Source organism: Vombatus ursinus, unplaced genomic scaffold (genome assembly GCF_900497805.2).
Source record: "Vombatus ursinus unplaced genomic scaffold, bare-nosed wombat genome assembly UNPS02014894.1, whole genome shotgun sequence".
Classification (NCBI taxonomy): domain Eukaryota; kingdom Metazoa; phylum Chordata; class Mammalia; order Diprotodontia; family Vombatidae; genus Vombatus; species Vombatus ursinus.
The window spans coordinates 1362048-1383559 of record NW_020954672.1 but is presented as its reverse complement, the minus strand read 5'-3'; positions in this window follow the sequence as shown (position 1 = coordinate 1383559).

Sequence of the window (21512 nt, the reverse complement as noted above, 5' to 3'; positions counted from 1 at the left end):
TAGATTCTTCTTTCTGGAAAAATCCTACTCAGTTCATGACAGAGTCCTTAAATGAAGCTATCTGGGTTTCTCTCAAGCAATCCAGTTTGGGGTTTTAGGGCGGTTCCTTCAAATTGCCCATCGTGGAAAGAAAAGTAAGTATAGGATAGCCAGAGGTTCCCAGATTGCACTTGGTGACAGGCAAATCCTGTTTCTGAGGAAAAACGTTATTCTTATGTCACTCTTAATGAGAAATAACTCTAGAAAACCTAATGTTTTGAGTGTTTATATCACAATGTAATCATTAATAGAATAGTATTAACAGAGTAGTACCTTCCCAATAATCTCCTTTCCAACTTCTAAGGAATGACAGAAGAATCCTCCAACACCTTCCTAGTTTTGAATACTAATTATTTGAGTCTGTATTCATAGACGACTGCCATCTCTTTCTGTGTGCCCATTCATCTAATCATTTTATTTGTCCCTTTCTCTGCAATAGGTATATGAAATGTCTTGGGGACCACATTCTCCCCAGCACTACCTTCCTGTCACTTCTGAAACATGGTTTAGGGACTGGGTTAAAGTTATTCTTTTCAATCCCATCCATTGACAACTCCTTTCTCTTATATCCATCTGGAATAAGAAGATCATTTAGACATTATACCATTAGCTGGTCTACATTCTGCTACTCAAACATAACACTCCACTTATCGGCATCGTCCACATGGCTGTTCCCCTTGCTTTCCTGCTCACCTCTTCCTCTTGGAATCCCATTTTCTTCAAAATCTAGCTCATTTTACCTTCTGAATGAAACCTTTCCTGACTTTCCTAACAGTGTGGTAAGGCAAGCCAGTCTTATATCCCAGAAATAGGTCTCAAGCATTTACCATGTGGCTGCTTCCATCTTAGATGATCTAGGCATGCCAAAGCCATATTACAGCTACATATACATATACACATACATTCTGTAAAGAATTTGTCCATGTCATCTCCCACATTAGAGTGTAAATGCCTTGAGTCCTGGTTTTGTCTTTGTATCCCCAGAATTTAGCATAGAGCCTGACACCTAGCAGACACCTAATCAATGCTTATTCATTGATTGTTGTGTCATTTCAGTCATGTTCAACTCTTTATGACCCCTTTTGGGGTTTTCTTGGCAAAGATAGTAGAGTGGTTTGCCATTTCCTTCTCCAGCTCATTTTACAGGTGAGGAAGCTGAGGCAAAAAGAGTTAAGTGACTTGTCCAGGGTCACACAGATAGTAAGTGTCTGAGGCTGGATTTAAACTCAGGTCCTCCTGACTCCAGGGGCTGTACTCTATCCACTGTACCACCTAATTGCCTTCATTGATTGTAACCAAAAGCAAAACAATATAGTTAGATTAGGAAAAGCATGGTAACGTTAAGCATCAGACACAGGTAATGCTGAGAAATAAGGAATCAAATACTGCTGCTCCTGTAGAAACTTTGAGGAGAGGAGAAAGATGTAAGGCTCCCTTTCAAGGTTAGCAAAGCCACAGTCAGAGGACAGGTTGCCAGCAAGAAACACTAAGCTTTCTTTGTTCTTGCCTTCTTCCTAGTTTTTATTTAGAAAAAATTGCCACCATGTATTTAGATATTCAGAGTTATGTACCCCAGATGCTGGGAAAGATGAACAAAGCTGTATATGTGAAGGTGTAACCAATGTACTGAGATACCTCTCTTTACATTTCCATAAAGGCCTTCTCACAGTGTACTTCTTACTGTGGAGAACTTCTTACTGGGAAGTAGAGGGAAACAACAGTAAATTTGGATTTAGCAGACCTGGATCCAAATTTTGACTATGCCATTTATTAGCTACATGCCCATGTGCTAGTCAATTTGATATGCTGTGCCTTAGTTTCCAAGTCTGTAAAATTGGGATAATAATACCTAGACAACTTACCAGCAGGGTGGAAATCAACTGAACTCCTGGGCATGCTGGGGACCTAGAAGCCTCAGTCACCATATGTCATTTCAAGTGCTCATAGTATCTAATAATGGTATCTAAGAACCATGCCATAGGTTTCATCCTATACATACTGATGTTCGAATGAAAGCCATATTTATCTTTTGATTTGTGCTTCAGAATCTTGGAAGATAGAGAATCTGGAAGCACTCACAATCAGTACATCTCTCGACTGAAAAATCAGCTGAAGGAAGCCCACCAGCTAATGATGGCTTCAACTCAGAAAAGCTCGGGGAGGAAAAAGTGATGTCAAGGGTTTGAGTTCACTGTCAGAAACTCTAGCAATAGCATTCTCCTAAGAAATCTTAGTGCTTAATTCTTGAAAATGCTATCCATTCCTAATGATTCCATTTATGTAGTGTAAGTGGAAAGAGGGTTGGACATGAAACCCAAAGACCTGAGTTCAAATCTTGCCTCTGATGCTTACTGTGACCTTGTGACCATGGGGAAATTATGTAACCTCTCTTAGCTTCAGTTCCTTCACCTGTAAGGTGGGCATGATATTACTTGCACTACTGGCCTCACAGGTTGTAAGAAAATTGTTTTTTAAACTTTAAAGGAGGAAGTACTATTATTATTTAAACTGGTGAGGCATGAGACCCCTGGTAATCTGTTTTATAGCAACCCAAGGATTTCTTAGCTGAAGTCCTGAAATAGCTTGTGTAACAATAGCTTCAATGGCTGTTCCTACAGAGATTATAGGTAGATAGTGTGTCTTTAAATAGGCAATGAGTTTTTTTTGTTGGTGAGGCAACTGGGTTTAAGCAACTTGCCCAAAGTCACACAGCTAGTAAGTGTTATGTGTCTGAGGCTGGATTTGAACTCAGGTCCTCCTGACTCCAGGGCCAATGCTCTATCCACTGTACTCCCTAGCTGACCCAAAAGGCAATAGTGTCTTGAGGGTCTAGTAGTAATTGTTATTCTAGAGAAATTTTGAATTATCATAGGTAAAGAGATATTGAGAGAAATATGGGAAAAAAAGAGGATGAAGAGAACTTCTTTCCTGAGAAAACTTTTTTAGCTTTTACCTTGAGAAGAAACATAAAGAAAATATTGTCCTGAGAAAGCTGAATGGTGAAACTGTATTCTAGAGTTGAGACATAAATAGATAACGATAGAGATGACTGTCATTTATCTCACCACCGAAACATTGCAAATAATTATGTCTTTGCATTATTTGTTATACTGTTAATACATTGTATAGCCAGTAACTTTGATACTTAATTTAAGCCCAGGAGATTTAAGGTTTTTTCTATCTATCCATCCATCCATCCCTCTATCTATCTATCTATCTATCTATCTATCTATCTATCTATCTATCTATCATCCAAACATATCCCTTAGAAGTCAGAATGATGAAAATCAATACAGTAACAAGTCACGTGGCCTGCTACAGTGTGATTACCTCATATTCTATACACCATAAAATATTGTTATGAGGATTCTTTATGTACTTTTTTTCTGAATCAACTGATATTGAGAGAGGGTAATTCTCTTTATATTTCTTTGTAAGATAAAAATTCAAAACATTATCTCAGGAGAGGCATTCTCTTCTGACCTAAAAATGCCCTTTAGTCTCGTTTTCCCTTACAATTTCTACTCTCCTGACCAACTAACTCCTCTTTCTCACAAGGAGTGGATGTAAATCTCTTCTCAGGTTCTGTCTCCCGCTATCAATGTATGCAACATTTTTGCGTGATTTAACAAAGTAATTCACAGAATACTAAGTGGTCTCCCCACCAGGGATGGGGAACCTGTGGCCACATGTAGCCTTCTAGGTCCTTGGATGTGGCCTTTTGACTGAGTCCAAGTTTTACAAAAAAATCCTTTTATTAAAGGGATTTGTTCTGTGAAGTTTGGATTTAGTCAAAGGGCCACACTTGAGCACCTAGAGGGCCACATGTGGCCTTGAGGTTGTAGGTTCCCCACTCCTGCCCTAGACTAATCTTACTATGGATTACCTTGCCATTTTCCAATTCTTTGGCCTATCTTTTCAATATTCTTATAATGCCTTTATTTTTATTTTCTGGTTCCACTCCTAAAAGCAGTAAATCCTATGAGTTTCCAGTTCTAAAATATTGTAACACATATTAAACAAATCAGCTTATATATTTCTACAACTAGCAACTCAAGTTAAACATGTCATATAACATGTTGAGCTTATAAAATTAGTAGATAACTGTTCTAATTTATATACCTTGATATCCCAGACTTAAGGAATTTCCAAATCATTAGATTGCCAGCTCCTTGAGAGCAGGGACTGTTTGCTTTTCGCCTTTTTTTTTTGTTTCCCCAGCACTTAGCATAGTGCCTTGCATACAGTAGGTATTCAATAAATTCTAGTTAACTACTAACTGACCAAATTACAGGCATACCTTGAAGATGTTAGAGATTCAGTTCCAGACCACTGCAATAAGGCAACCATCTCAATAAAGCAAATCACACAAATTTTTTGGTTTCTCAGTGCATATAAAAGTTATGTTTATACTATACTATAGTCTATTAGGTGTACAATAGGGTTAAGTCTAAAAAAATGTACATACCTTAATTAAAAATACTTTATTGCTATAATGATCCAAGACAATTCCAAAAGACTCCTGATGGAAAATGCTATCTACATCCAGAGAAAGAACTGATGGAGTCCGAATGCAGATCGAAGGACACTATTTTCACTTCATTTTGTTTCATAATTTTCCTCTTGTTCTGTTTCCTCTTTCACAACGTGACTAATATGGAAATATGTTTGACATGATTGCACACATATAATCTATATCAAATTGCTTACCATCTTAGGGAGAAGGGAGGAGAAGGAATGAGGGAGAAAATTTGGAACTCAAAATTTCATTTTCTTTTCCAATTACCTGTAAAGAAAATTTAAAATGCCTTATTGCTAAAAAATGCTAACCATCATATGAGCCTTCAATTAGTCATAATCTTTTTGCTGGTAGAGGGTCTTACCATCATGTTGATGACTGATCAGGGTGGTGGTTGCTGAAAGTTGGGGGGGCTATAATAATTGCTTAAAATAAGACAACAATGCAGTTTGCAGCATCGATTAACTCTTCCTTTTACTAGAACACTTAGCAGCTATTGTAGGATTATTAACTGGCCTAATTTTAACATTTTTGTGTCTCAGGAAATAGCGAGGCCTGAGGAGAGGGAGACAGGAAATGCTAATTGATGGAGCAGTCAGAACACACATAACATTTATTGATTAAATTCACCACCTTATATGGGTGTGGTTCGTGGTGCCCCAAAACAATTAGGATTGTAACATAAAAGATCATTGCTCACTGACAACCATAACAGATGTAATAATAATAATGAAAAAGCCTGAAATATTGTGAGAATTACTAAAATGTGACAGAGACACAATGTGAGCACATGCTATTGGGAAAATGGTGCTAATAGACTTGCTCAATGCAGGGTTGCCACAAATCTTCAATTTGTAAAAAACACAGTATCTATAAAAGGCAATAAAGCAAAGTGTGATAAAATGAGGAATGCCTGTAAATTGTGTGTTGAATGCTAACCTTTCTATTAATGAAAGGTCATTCTATAGTCTAGCTTTGTTATATGTTATGAATATCTAAGCAAAAGGAGGGGGAGAGGTACAAAATCTTCAGGTCTATGAACTACAATTGTTTTGTGTTTAAGGTTTACTGGTTTTACTTTTGTTTTGTACCAGTCATTAATGTGATAGATGCCCCTACCCCCACTGAACCCTCCTTTATAACAACCATAATGATGATGATAAGAATAGCTAGCATTTATATAACTCTTATTAACATTTATATAGCTCTACATAGTATACAAAACACTACACACATATACATATGTATGTATGTGTATATATACATGTTATATAGAAAGAATTACATGAAATAATGAAGAGTGAAATGAACAGAAACAAGAGAACATTTTCTACGGTAACAGAAATATTGTTCAAAGAACAACTGTGAATGACTGAGTTATTTTGAATATCATAAATACTCAAATCAACTACAAAAGACCTATGAAGGAGGATGCTAGCCACCTCCAGGGAAAGAACTGATAAACAGAAGTATGTATAATATAGTTTAACACACACACACACACATCTGTGTTTAATGGTGGCTTTCTCTGGTATGGGGTGGGGAGGGAAGGAGAAAAAAATTTAAAAAGTGACAGCAGAGAACAAAAGAAAACTCAGAAGGAAACACAGAAAAGCAGGGTAACTTTGAGAATGATGTTTAGTATTTATTAAATAATTTTTCAAAAAAAAGTAAATAGTGTGAAATGGAGATTCATGGTTTCATACTGAATCCTCTTTTTGTGTTGTGCTGTGTACATGGGAATTTTTTTGCATTTAAGTTCAAAATGAATAAAAATAAAATTTAAAAATAAAAGCATGTGTAATAAATTCCAAACATTACTTTTAAAGCTGTTCTGTTACTCTGTACTTTCTTCTGAATTTCTTTCCATTCTCTTCTTTGAATTCAAAAATAATCCAATGACCCATTTTTCATCATTATTACTAACCTCCCTCTCTTTTTCCAATCCCTCTTCCCAATGAAAAAATTGAAAAAAAAAAAACCAAAACCCTAACCTTTATAACAAAGAAGCATCATCAAACAAAATGAATCCAGACAGTGGCTATGTCCAAAAACATGTCTATTTCTGCATCTTGAGTTCATTACCCCCTCTATCAAAAAGCGAGCAACATATTTCATCATAGATCCTCTGAAAACATGATTGCCTATTGCATTGATCAGAGAATTTAAGCTTTTCAAAGTTGTTGTTTTTTTAACCATGTTATCCTTGTGTAAATTGTTTTCCTGGTTCGGCTGACCTCAGTCTGTATCAGTTTTTACAAGCTGGGATCCTCTGCAATTATCTCTTTCGTAATCCTACCAATAACAATAATATTCCATAATATTACATACCAGAATTTATTGCCATTCTCCAAATAATGGACACCCCCTTAGATGCCAGTTCTTTTCTTTTTCCTTTTACTTCTACCTTCAAAATTAAGGGGTGTTTTGCTTGTGACTATTCCCTTTCCAGTATGATCCTCCCTCTTAAACTTCCTCTATCCATCCTCATTTCTTTTCCTGTTGAATCTGGTGTATTTTTACATCATGATGGTTGTGTTTGTGTGTGTTCTGTAAATGACTTCATCTTAGGTTAGAAGCCAAATTTTCCTCTTTTGTCTATAATCATATAAATTACATTTGTTCTATAATATAAAACGGTCCTTGTGTCTATATTTTTCCAATATACTACAGTTAATCACATTCAAAATTAGGAATAATTATCTTGGAATTCTGAGTCAGAGTAACTGTTTCTCTTAGAACTCTGAGCATACCAATAACTGCCTACCCCTGCCAAAGTAGACTTAAATCAGCAACTACTTTCCTCAGAAACAAACTTCTGCCCCATAAAAGTGAATTGTCACTTACTTAAAAGGTCATCCTCTTATAATAGGATGATAGATTTAAAGCTGGAAGGGACCTTCAAGACCACTGAGTCCAATCCCCTAATTTTATAGATGAGGAAACTGAGGCACAGAGCGATTAAGTGATCTGCCTAGGGAAACACAACTATTAAGTGTTTGAGGTGGGATTAGGATTCAATTCTTCCTAAATTGAAGGCCATCATTTTATTCACTATTTAAATCCAGATTTTTCTGCCTGCCTCTATAGGCTCTCTACCATCTGTCACTAACCTAAATTTCTGGCTTTTATTATATCATTATTATATTATGCTCCTCCATGCATTCTACCCAGAGTGATCTAGACTTCATACTCCATACTCTTACACCTCCATACTTGCTTATGCCTTGACTGTCCTATCTTCTCTTATGGAACTCCTACATATCTTTTATTTGTTCATTCATTTATTTATTTGCCCATTTATTTACTTATTTTTCTTAGATCCTTTAATTTTCATGTCTTTCATCTATTGGTAAAGCCAAAACAACTGGCCAGGTTTAAGTTACAAATTAATACATTTGTTTAAAAATTTTTTTTGTAAAGTAAATAAATATTGTGGCAATAAGGGGCCATCCTCCACTCTGAAAAGGTGCAGAACTCCTACATACCTTTTAAAGTTAAACTCAAATGCCTTTTTTTATATGAAGCCTTCCCTGACCTTCTCCACTGAACTTCACATGGCACTTTGTTTGGTAACTCTATAATGTATCTATCATATAATGTATATTACATCTATTTTAATTTTATAGTCCCTTTGATATGAGACTATAAGCTCCATGAGGACAGGAACCATCTCTTAACTTTGTATCTCTCACAATGCCTAGCAAAGTGTTCTGCCTACATACTCTCTGTCTCTGTCTCTCTCTGCCATTCTGTGTCTCTGTCTTTGTCTTTCTCTGTATTTCTTTCTCTCTTATCTCTGTATCTCTCATCTCTGTTTTTCTCTTCTCTCTTTTGAGATTCGGTCTCCCTATCTCACCTACGTTAGAAGTGGAGTGGCCATTCATGGACTCTACCCCATTGCTGCTGGCACAGAAGCTTTGACCTTGGGCCTGTTGGTCCCTCCTTAGGCAGCCTGGCTCAGAGGCTTACCATATTTATGCTGGTCTTAGTGTGGACTGATTGGCTTTAGCCCTACTATACAGCTCAGAACTCCTAAACTCAAGTGATCCATCTCTCAGTCTCCCCAACAGTGGGGATTAAGGACATATACCCCCATGCCCAGTTCTGCATACGTTCAACATTTAACCAAATATTTATTGATGATGATTGGCTAACTTGAGATCAGACTATCTACTATAAAATTGGTAATGGATTTTTCATCTGAGGCAACTAATAAATTGCATAGAAAGTTTCAATTTGCATAGGAGGAAGAAATACCAAAAACTAGTTCATCTTTCAAAGTAACAAAGAGTAAAATAAAGTCTTCAACCTATAAGAATGGCACAATAAGCCTCAGTACTCAATTTTTGACTGTCTATTGTCATTGGTTGGCATTGTTTCCTAATCCAGACTAATCATATCTGGATCCCTATTTGAGTGACTTGGGCCCCAAAAGGCTTGACTGCCACCTTTTGCTAGAAGAAATACCACATGTCCCTCCTTCCTTCCTAACTAGATCTTTCCCTTTTTGAAAAATATTTTCTCAGGAAACACAGATGACAGCTTCATCTGCTTAACATGTTCTACCTCATCCATTAGTCATTTATTATGGAATAAAATTATAGCTGTATATTACCTGTCATCATATAATTCCTTTACCAGCAATAATAATAATAATAATAATAAGTTCATAGCACGACTAAGAGTTTGGCCATGACTATTTTGATATATTTTAGACATTTTTTCCTGACTTTGATCTTTTGGGGGGTATATACCCAGTAATTAGTTAAAGTGCATGGAAGTATAGTGGCAAAAGCAATGGAGTTGAAGTCAAAGGCCCTGGGTTTATATCCCAGCTCTTCTATTTACATTCTGTGTGAAGGAAGAAAAGTACCTTCCTTTTTGTGGACCTCAGTTTATTTTATTTTAATTAAAAACATTTTTTTAGTCATGGGAATTTATTATATAGAAGAATATCAGATATTTACCCTTTGTTTTATAGCATTAATAATTCATGATACTAATCAGAAAATATATACTTTTGAAATGACAGTCAAAAGAAAAGAATAATTACATTTAGTACAGATTATAGAACTGTGATTTATATTTAAGTAAAGCAGCATGAAAAACCTGTTTTCCTGTATTCGCAATTAGTAAGCATGGCATTTTCTGTGTAAAGCAGCAGCAGCTGAAATCTTCTAATCAAATGCCTTACAATAAAAAAAGAGGAATATGAGAAATTATATTTCATGTGGATACCATGTGTGGTTATAAACCTATTTTACGATCTTTCCCCTTCCCCTACACACACACATATGGATAGACAGATTTAAAACATCTATAAATTTTATTGCCATTATATCTCTGCTGGTTTAACATACCATGCTAACTAGTTATCTGCATTTATTTTGATTTCTAAAAATATATAAAATGCACTGAAACAGCTATGGCAGCTTTCAAGCAATCACTGTATTAGCATTGAAAGCTTTGTTCGGAAAACATAGAGCAGTAATACTGAATAAATAGTGATTGCTTTGTCTTCTCCATACAGCTGATGTCCTTTATCCAAAATGTTAAAATACTGTAGCAAATAGTATAAACATGCAATGTTTCTTTTTTTAATGGACATAATATAAAAGTACTACTTCTTTGCTATTTTAATACAATATAGGCTATCATAAACAACTTGGGGGAGGGATATGAAAACCATTTTACTTACATAGGAAATTAAGGTCCAATTATGTAAAGATAAGGAATACTATAAATTTGTCCATTGTCCTACTTTCTCTGCCCCCTCTGAAATCAAAAGTTTTAGATTATTTCACACCAGTCATAGTTCTAAACCTGGGATGATGTTCTCATCATTTTATCTAAAGATCATTTGTTGTTATTCAGAAAGAAAATTAGCTTTTAAAGTAGGTACCATATTTAGTTGCGAAATGGTCCCAATTTTTGCTCCTTTCTAAACACATTTCTAATTTCACCTCACCAATCCAATTTTTCCTTTTGTTAAGTCTTTTTTTTTTCACTTTAATGAATGATTCATATCACCTACTGATTATTAGTATTGATAAACAAGGGATTTGCATGTGCAACTTCTATTAATTCTAGGCCTCAGTTTCTTTATCTGTAGGTGGAAAAGAACCTTCCAGTTCCAAATCTGTTTTCTTACAATTGCTTCATTAGTGTTAAATCATATTTCTGTTTCCTCTAAAAAGAGGGACCTTGGAAAGCATGAAAGTACAGAGCATCTGGATGTAGGGGAAGTAAGAAGAGAGAAAGGTTACTGAGAGGAGAGTTGGAAGAGTTGGAAGACAAATTTCCTAATTTTGCCTAGGATCAACTCACCAGGGGACACTGGGAATGATTTTATGTAACCCAATGACACTATCCAGAAACCCGTCCAAAGCATTTTTTTTAACCCTACCCATGATTTAATTGGTATAGGGAACTCCAGATGAAGTAGTACCTATTGTACACTTATAGTCTTACAGATCTGGGAAACTGAGAAGTAAGTGACTTGCCTAGCATCACACAGTCTGTATGAGATAGGGCTTGAATACAAATCTTTCTGATTATGAGCTTAGCTCTCTATGGAACACTACCTCTCCAATCCAAGGCACATGCTTCCCTGATGGTAATCTAATGACATGATGCCAGTGATTTTTTGATACCTTTTCTGGAGCTTTTCCCACAACCAGTACCTGAGGGTGAGGCAGTTAGGTAGCTCAGTGGATAGAGTGCTGCGCCTACAGTCAGAAAGACCTGAGTTCAAATCCAGCCTCAGACATTTACTAGCTGTGTAACCCTGGACAAGCCACTTAACCTGTTTGCCTTAATTCAGTGGAGAAAGAAATGTCAAACCACTCCAGTATCTTTGCCAAGAAAACCCTGTGGACAGTATGGTCCATGGCATCACAATTGGACATGACTGAACAAGTGACTGAGAGTAGAGCCTGAGAATGTGGTATCAATGACTGGGATCTTGGGAATGACTTTCCTGTAAGCCAAAACTTTGTTCCTGGCCATCACTCTACTTGTGGCCTATCGTAGTTTTTTTGTTGTTTAGTCATTTTCTGTTGTGTCTGACTCTTCATGACCCCATTCAGGGTTTTCTTGGCAAAGGACTGGAGTGGTGTATCATTTCCTTCTCCAGCTCATTTTACAGATGAGAAAACTGAGGCAAACAGGGTTAAGTGATTTGCTCAAGGTCGCACAATTACTGTCTGAGGTCGAATTTGAATTCAGGTCTTCCTGACTCCAGACCTGGCGCTCTCTCCACTGTGCCACCTAACTGCCCCAACTATTCTAGAGCTAGGGTCTAATTCTCTCCAGTACCCATCAATACAGATACATAAATAGGCCCTGCCCTTCTGGATGGCAGCAAAAGAGAGATAAGGAAGGAGAAGGGGGAAATTAGCTTTGGGGTTTAACTAAGAAAGGTGTTCTCATGCTGGAGGATGTTCTTTTACAACATTTATTCATTCTAAAAGTTTATTATTGTTAGTTCTGGGCACTCAGAACACATACGTAGAACAATAAGGCAGAGTTTCAGAACAAACAGTGAACATGAGACCCTTTCTCATCATAAACTATACCCTTACCAGAACCCTACACAGAGGCAGTATCTAGCCCTGGTGCAAAACAATAGATACCCAGGAAGGAACACATGGATAGATACATAACTTAGATGCCACCCTGGTAGTTAGTGGATAAAGTAAGAGATACAGAAACATGTCCACATTGGGAACTTTTTCCTTTAGAAATCCAGATAGCTTAGTTAAGTATGGCCTCGAAAATCTCCAAAGGTTTTTCTGCTTCATTTGCACAAGAAAGACCAGGAACATAGCTTGGCAGGAGATGGTGACCTTGACTCTGGGTCTTAATTTTATTTTATGCTTTTTCACCTCATACTCATCTTCAAGGGAGACAGAAGAGTTTCAGAGTTGAGAAATCTGGGACCTTAAACTCTGAAAGCCTTTGGCAGTTTGTTGGCAGGGAAGCCCCTACTAGCTATAGTCTGGCCATCTGAAATTAAAAAGGGACCTACAAAGAATTTCTACTCTAAGCTAGAGTAACATCTCTGACCAAGACACAACATTGGTGATCAAGAAATATAGTTCAGAAATAAATACAAGCAAGAGCTAGTTTTATGAAAAAAAAAAACCAATAAAATAGACAAACCATTGGTTAATTTGATTTTGTAAAAAAGAAGAAAACTAAATTACCAGTATCAAAAATGAAAGGGGAATTCACCACCAATGAAGAGGAAATTAAACTATTTTGCCCAATTATATGCCAATAAATCTGACAATCTAAGTGAAATGGATGAATATTTATAAAAATATAAATTGCCCAGATTAACAGAAGAGGAAAGAGAATACTAAAATATTTCTGCTTTAGAAAAAGAAATTGAACAAGTCAACAATGAACTCCCTAAGAAAATATTCCCAGGGCCAGATGGATTCACAAGTGAATTTCACCAAACATTTAAAGAACATTTAATTCCAATAATATATAAACTATTTGGGAAAACAGATGAAGGAGTCATACCAAAATACTTTTATGAGAAAAATATGGTGCTGATATCTAAATCAGGAAGACAGAAAACACAGAAAGGAAACTACAGACCAATTTCCCTAATAAATATTGCTGCAAAAATTTTAAATAAAATGCTAGCAAGGAGATTACAGTAACATATCACAAGGATCATACACTATGACCAGGTGAGATTTATACCAGGATTACAGGGCTAGTTCACACTTAGGAAAACTATCAACATAATTGGCCACATAAATAACAGTACCGATAAAAATCACATGATTATCTCAACAGATGCAGAAAAAGCTTTTGACAAAATATAGCCCCCATTTCTATTAAAAACATTAGAGAGCTTAGGAATAAATGGATCTTTCTTTAAAATGATAAGTAGTATTTAAAACCATTAACAAGCATTATCTGTAATGGGGATAAACTAGAAGCCTTCCCAATAAGATTGGGGTAAAGAAAGGATGCCCATTATCATCACTATTATTCAATATTGTATTAGAAATGCTAGCAAAGACAAAAAGTGAAGAAAAAGAAAGTGAAGGAATTAAAATAGGCAATTAGGAAACAAAACTATTACTATTAGCAGATGATCTGATGGTATACTTAAAGAGTCCTAGAGAATCAACTAAAAAACTACTTGAAATAATTAACAACTTTAGCAAAGTTGCAGGATAGAAAATAAACCCACATAAATCATCAACATTTCTATATATTACTAATAAAGGCCAGGAAGAGAAATTCCATTTAAAATAATTTAGACCAGGGATGGGGAACCTGCTGCCTTAAGGTCACATGTGGCCTTCTAGGTCCTTAAGTGTGGCCTTTCAACTGAATTCAAATTTTACAGAACAAATCCTTTTATTTTCATTAATACATTGTTTGTCTTTTATATTTTTATTTTATTTTTTAAATGAACATATTTAAAATACCAAAGAATAAAATAAGTTTCAGTGAAATAATCCTACCAGATTGACCAGCACAATTAGAACATTAGTTAGGCAGAAGGGTTAAATTGATGGCTCACCCACCTGACCGGTGCCACTACCACATAAAGCTAGCTGGCAAGAATTCATGGGGGTCAAGTACACCAGTCTATTATCAGCTTTTGACAACAGTGCACTGTGTTTCTGTTTGAAGTGAAATTAGTGAATAGTTGCACAGTTTGACAGTATTTTTAAATTCTGTTTAACAGCCCATCATGTCAAAGAAGACCAAGAAAATGCTGAAAGAAGAAAACAGTTTTTTTTTTTTAAATGAGGATTGGAAATTGCAAAATCATCTTGTTTCTGCTAAAGATAAGATGATTTGCTTCCTTTGTGATACTGCAGTATCATCATTAAAGAAATTCAATTCTCATCAGCATTATAACACACATTAGGACCACAAATATTTTAAATTAGAGGGAGAGGTGCAAAAAGTTGTGTTGCAAAAATTAAAAGATAAGCAAAAGCAAAGATAATTCTTTCAATCAGCAATAAGACCTGGAAATAATGCCACTGAAGCAACTTATATGGTAGCTTATATACTAGGGAAAAAAGGGAAGTCATTCAGTGATGTAGAAATTGTGAAAGAATGCATTGTTGAGGTTATAGGATGCTTAGACCATGATAACATTTCAAAGTACAAACAACTGCCTCTTTCAAGGAGAACCACACCTGATCGGCAGCGTGAATTAGCCTTCAGCGTAACAGAACAACTTATACAATACTTCAAAAGGAAAATATATATATTATTTAATCACTTTGGATGAATCAACTGATACTACTGACTCAGTATAGGTTTTATACTACGCTTGGGTCATAACAGAAAATTTTCTTTGCTATGAAGTTACTTGCTTTGGGTATTCTTGTGAACAGAACATGGGGAATAGATATCTTCGACAACTTTCAAGAAATTGAAGTCATGAAGTTGAACTGAATTGGGTAAATTTAGTGAGTGTATGTACAGACAGTGAACATTCCATGATGAGAAAATGTGAAGGGTTTATTGTGCAGATTAAAAAAATATTAACAGATCCAGATACTCTCATTTCTTTTCATTGGATCTTGCATCAGCAAAATATCTGTGCTAAAGCTACTATTTTAAGTGACACTTTGCAACAAGTTGTAAGTATCATTAACTATATTCATGCAAATGTAATACATGCATCATCAGTTTTGTAACATGCTAAAGTTGAACGATGAGGTAGGTATTCAGTGTGGACTTGACATATTATTCTAAAGTGCATTGACTATCACAGGGATAGGTGTTAGTCAAAATTTCATCGCTGTGAGAACAGATAGTTAAATTTTATGAAGAACAGAATCAGCAATGTGAATTATTGAAAGAAGATTTCTATAGGAATGTTGAATTTCTGTGTGGTATGTCAAATCAAAATGACTTGAATATTTCTTTGCAAGGTAAAACTAAGTCTATATATGATATATGGCAAAAAAAATCCAAGCATTTCAAAAAAATCAATTTTTTTTCAAAACACTTCTTCAACAGTAAACTTTGGATGAACATTTTCCCCAGTTAGCAAAGGTCATTGATGAGCGGGAGGATATATTTGAATAATTTGAAGAATATGCAGCTGTTATAGACCTATTCATTGGAGAATATAAGAAAAGGTTTGATGACTTTGAGAATCATGACATCACACGCAAATTAGCATTTCAGCCTCACCTAGTTGATATCATCAAGGCACCTAAAGAACTACAGATGGGAGTGGAGCCAAGATGGTGGAGTACAAGCAGGGACTTGCTTAAGCTCTCCCTGAAACCCCTCCAAATACCTGTAAAAATGACTCTTAAACAAATTCTAGAGCATCAGAACCCACAAAAAGACAGAGTGAAACAAATTTATAAACCAAGACAACCTGGATGGTCAATGGGAAAGGTCTATTGTGCCAGGCTGGGAAAGGACTGCTGTTCAGTGTGGACCACGCTGGCACAGACTGGGCCCCAGCAAACTGGAGCAGGTCTCAGGGGACTGAATCGCTGGTAGCTGTGGCGGTTTCTAGACTTCTCAATGCACAAACATCAAAGAAAACTTAGAAGGTCAGTGGGAAAGGTATGTCAGACCTAGGTGAGAGAGGAGCACAGTCCAGCCCCCAACCTTGAGTAGCAGGGGTAGCAGCAACAGTGGTGGCAGCAGTGGCAGCGGCTGCTTCCAGAGCTCTCAGCCCACGGATGGTAAGGGAATCGAACAACTGATCAGAAGATTACAGGGATCTCTTTGCTGACACTAAGGCAGGATTCTGTTGCTTTGCCCATACTTGGATCTGGGTCACAGTCCTGGGTGGCAATCTTGGAGTGAGAAGGAGCACTGGTATAGCAGAGTTTGTGGCAACAGTGGAGAGGGAATCTTCCTTACAGTTCCAGGGCAGAAAAGAGTGCTTGTGGTCACTCACTGACCAAAGCACAGGCCAGGAGAAGAGTAAACACCTCTCCTTAGATGATACCACCTTGGAAGACCTGAAAACTTATGGGTCCCTAGAAGTATCTCTGAAAACAACTGCACAAAACTACTGAACCTTGGGATAGTATGCCCCACACTGGAAGCAGAGCCCTACCCTAACAAAGAGTTAAAAAGTCAAGTAATTGGCTGGGAAAATGAGCAAACAGCAGAAAAAACTCAGATTGTAGAAGCTTACTTTGGTGACAAGGAAGACTAAAACATATAATCAGAAGAAGACAACAAAGTCAAAGTTCCTACATCCAAAGCTTGCAAGAAAAATATGAATTGATCTCAGGCCATGAAAGAACTCAAAAAGGATTTTGAAAATCAAATAAGAAAAATAGAGAAAAAATCGGGAAGAAAAATGAGAATGATGCAAGAAAATCATAAAACATGAGTCAACAGCTTACTAAAGGAGACCCAAAAAATACTGAAGAAAATAACACCTTAAAAAATAGACTAGGCCAAATGGCAAAAGAATTCCAAAAATCCAGTAAGGATAAGAATGCCTTAAAAAGCAGAATGGGAGGGGGCAGCTAGGTGGTGCAGTGGATAGAGCCCTGGCCCTGAAGTTAGGAGGACCTGAGTTCAAATCTGGCCTCAGACACATAATACTCCCTAGCTGTGTGACTTTGGGCAAGTCACTTAACCCCAATTGCCTCACCCCCCCCCCCAAAAAAAGAAAGCAGAATTGGCCATGTGGAAAAGGAAGTCCAAAAGCTCATTGAAGAAAATAATTCCTTAAAAATTAGAATGGAGCAAGTGGAAGCTAATGACTCTATGAGAAATCAAGAAACTATAAAACAAAACCAAAAGAATGAAAAAAATAGAAGACAATATGAAATATCTCACTGGAAAAACAACTAACCTGGAAAATAGATCCAGGAGAGATAATTTTTAAATTATTGGACTACCTGAAAGCCATGATAAAGAAAAGAGCCTTAAAAAAAAAAAAAAAGAAAAAAGAAAAAAAATTTTAAAAGGAGAGAAAAAAAAAAGAAAAGAGCCTAGACATCATCTTTCAAGAAATTATCAAGGAAAACTGCCCTGATATTCTAGAACCAGAGGGTAAAATAGAAATGGAAAGAATCCACCAATCACCTCCTGAAAGAGATCCCCAAAGGAAAACTCCTAGGAATATTATAGTCAAATTCCAGAGTTCCCAGGTCAAGGAGAAAATATTACAAATAGCCAGAAAGAAACAATTCAAGTATTGTGGAAACACAATCAGGATAACACAAGATTTAGCAGCTTCTACATTAAGGGACTGGAGGGTTTGGAATATGATACTCCAGAGGGCAAAAGAGATAGGATTACAGACAAGAATCACCTACCCAGCAAAACTGAGTATAATCCTTCAGGGGAAAAAGTGGACATTCAGTGAAATAGAAGACTTTCAAGCATTCTTGATGAAAAGACCAGAGCTGAATAGAAAATCTGACTTTCAAATACAAGACTCAAGAGAAGCATGAAAAGGGAAACAGGAAAGAAAAGTTATAAGGGACTTATTAAAGTTGAACTGTTTACATTCCTACATATATATGTATATATATGAGAGAGAGAGAGAGAAGGCACATGAGCTGAAGATGAAGGGATGATATCTAAAAAATAAAATTAAGGGGTGAGAGAGGATTATACTGGGAGAAGGAGAAAGGGAGAGGTAGAATGGGGTAAATTATCTCACATAAAAGAGGCAAGAAAAAGCTTTTACTTTGAAAGTGAAGAGGAGGGAGGTGAGAGGGAATGAATGAATCTTACTCTCATCAGATTTGGCTTAAGGAGAGAATAATATACACACTCAATTGGGTATGGAAATCTTTTTTTTCATTTTATTTTATTTTAAAAATTATTTTTAGTTTTCAACATTCACTTCCATAAGCTTCGGAATTTAAAATTTTCTCCCCCTCCCACCTGCCTCCCTCCCCAAGATGCCATGCAATCTGATAAAGCTTTACATATACATTCCTATTAAACATATATTCACATTAGTCATATTGTAAAGAAGAATTAGAATTAATAGTAGGAACCACAAGAAAGAGGAAACAAAACACAACAGAAGAAAAAAAAGAGCAAATAGTATGCTTTGATCTGCATTCAGACTCCATAGTTCTTTCTCTGGATGTAGATAGCATTTTTCCATCATGAGACTTTTGGAGACGTCTTAGATCCTTGCATTGCCGAGCAGAGCTAAGTCTATCAAAGTTAGTCATTGCACAATGTGGCTGTTACTGTGTACAATGTTCTCCTGGTTCTGCTCATTTACTCAGCATCAGTCATGGAAATCTATCTTACCCTACAGGAAGGTAGGGGGGGAAGGGGATAAGAGGAGGGGTAATAGAAAGGAGGACAGATTCAGAGAGGGGGTAATCAGAAGTAAATACTTGAGGAGGGACAGGGTCAAAGGAGAGAATAGAAAAAAGGAGGGAGCGGGAAAAGATGGAGGGAAATCTAGTTAGTCTTTTACAATATGACTTTTATGGAAGTGTTTTGCATGACTAGACATGTACAACCTGTATCAAATTTTTTGCCTTCTCAATGAGGATGGGTAGGGAGGGAGGAAGGGAAAGAATTTGGAATTCAAAGTTTTAAAAATGAATATTGGCAATTGTTTTTGCATGCAACTGGGAAATAACATACACAGGCAATGGGGTATAGAAATTTATTTACCCTACAAGAAAATATATGGGGAAGAGGATAAGAAAAGGGGGGTGGTGTAATAGAAGGGGGGGCAGATTGGTGGAAAGGGTAATCAAAATGCATGCCATCATGGGATAGGGGGAGGGGAGAGATGGGGAGAAAATTAGGAACTCAAAATCTTATAGAAGTGAATGTTGAAAACTAAAAATAAATCAATTGGAAAAAAGAAGTACAGATAGAATTGAGTTCTCAGTAGATGACATTTTAAAGTCATTGTTTGATGCTAAGAAATATCCAATTGAAATATGGAAAAATGTAGTAGAATATCCATGCCTTTGGCAACATGCCCAAAAGTGCTTTCTTGCTTTTCAACCACTTACTGCTGTGAATCTACCTTCTCCTACCTAACCCAAATCAAGATGCCCTTAAGGTCACAAATGACTTGATACTCATCTAGAGGATCAACTGAAACTGCGGACCTTCATGCTGCAACAAAATATTCAGATGCTTTCCAACAAAAAGCAGACACAACAGTCACTAAAAGGTTAGTTAACTTTAAAATTAACAAATAGTTTTCATTTTCTGAAATTAAGTACATAGTAGTTAGATTTTTACAAAATAGTATACATTTAAGTATATCTCATTGAAGTTTCTTGAATGCAGCCTTATATGATTACAGCTAAATATTAATGTGACCTTCCAACATGAAAAGGTTCTTTAGACAATATAAAGTACTTGGGAGTCTACTTGTCAAGACAAACCCAGGAACTATATGAATACAATTACAAAATACTTTCACAAAGTGAGTGAGATCTAAACAATTGGAAAACTATCAGTCACTCATGAGTAGGCCAACCCAAAATAATAAAAATGACAATTCTACCTAAATTAATTTATTAGATGCCAAACCAATCAAACTACCAAAAATCATTTTATAGAACTAGAAAAAATAATAAAGTTCATCTGGAAAAACAAAAGGTCAAGGATATTAAGGGAATTAATGAAAAAAATGCAAAGGAAGGTAGCCTAGCTGTACCATATCTCAAAGTATATGATAAAGTAGTAATCATCAAAATTATCTGGTAATGGCTAAGAAATAGAGTGGTGGATCAGTGGAATATGTTAGGTACACAAGACACAGTAATAAATGATCATAGTAATCTAGTGTTTGATAAACCAAAAGACCCCAGCTTCTGGGATGAGAACTTGCTATTTGATGAAAACTGTTGGGAAAACAAGAATGTATGTATAGCAGAAACTAGGTATAAACCAACATCTTACACCACATACTCAGATAAAACCAAATGGGTATATGACTTAGACATAAAGAGTGATACCATAAGCAAATTAGGAGAGCAAGGAATAATTTACCTGTCAGATCTATGGAAAAGGGAAGAATTTATGACCAGACAAGAGAGAGAGAGAGCATTGAGGGATGTAAAACAGATAATTTTGATTATATTAAATTAAAAAGCATTTGCAAAACAAAACCAATGCAACCAAGATTAGAAGGAAAGCAGAAAACTGGGAAACAATTTTTATAGCAAGTGTCTCTGTTAAAGGCCTCATTTCTCAAGTACATAGAGAACTGAGTCAAATTCATAAGAATACAAATAATTTCCTGATTGATAAATGGTCAAAGGATATGAACAGGCAATTCTCAGATGAAGAAATCAAAGTTATCTATAGTCGTATGAAAAAATGCTCTAAATCACTATTTATTAGAGAAATGCAAATTAAAACAACTCTGAGGTACCACCTCACACCTATCAGATTAGCTAATAGAACAGAAAGGGAAAATAATAAATGTTGGAGAGGATGTAGGAAAATGGATACACTAATGCATTGTTGCTGGAGTTGTGAATGATCCAGCCATTCTGAAGAGAAAATTGGAACTGTACCCAAAGGGCTATAAAACTATGCATACCTTTTGATCCAGCAATACCACTACTAGGGCTGTATCCCAAAGAGATCATAAAAAAGGGAAAAGGACCTACACGTACAAAAATATTTATAGCAGCTTTTTTTTTTGTGGTGGTAAAGAATTGGAAATTGCAGGGATGCCTATCAATTGGGGAATGGCTGAACAAGTTGTGGTATATGAATGTAATGGAATATTATTGTGTTATAAGAAATGACAGGGGGCAGCTAGGTGGTGCAATAGATAGGGCACCAGCCCTGGAGTCAGGAGGACCTGAGTTCAGATCTGGCCTCAGACACATAATATTTCCTAGCTGTGTGACTCTGGGCAAGTCACTTAACCCAAATTGCCAAGAAGACGAAGAAGAAGAAGAAGAAGAAGAAGGAGAAGGAGAAGGAGAAGGAGAAGGAGAAGGAGAAGGAGAAG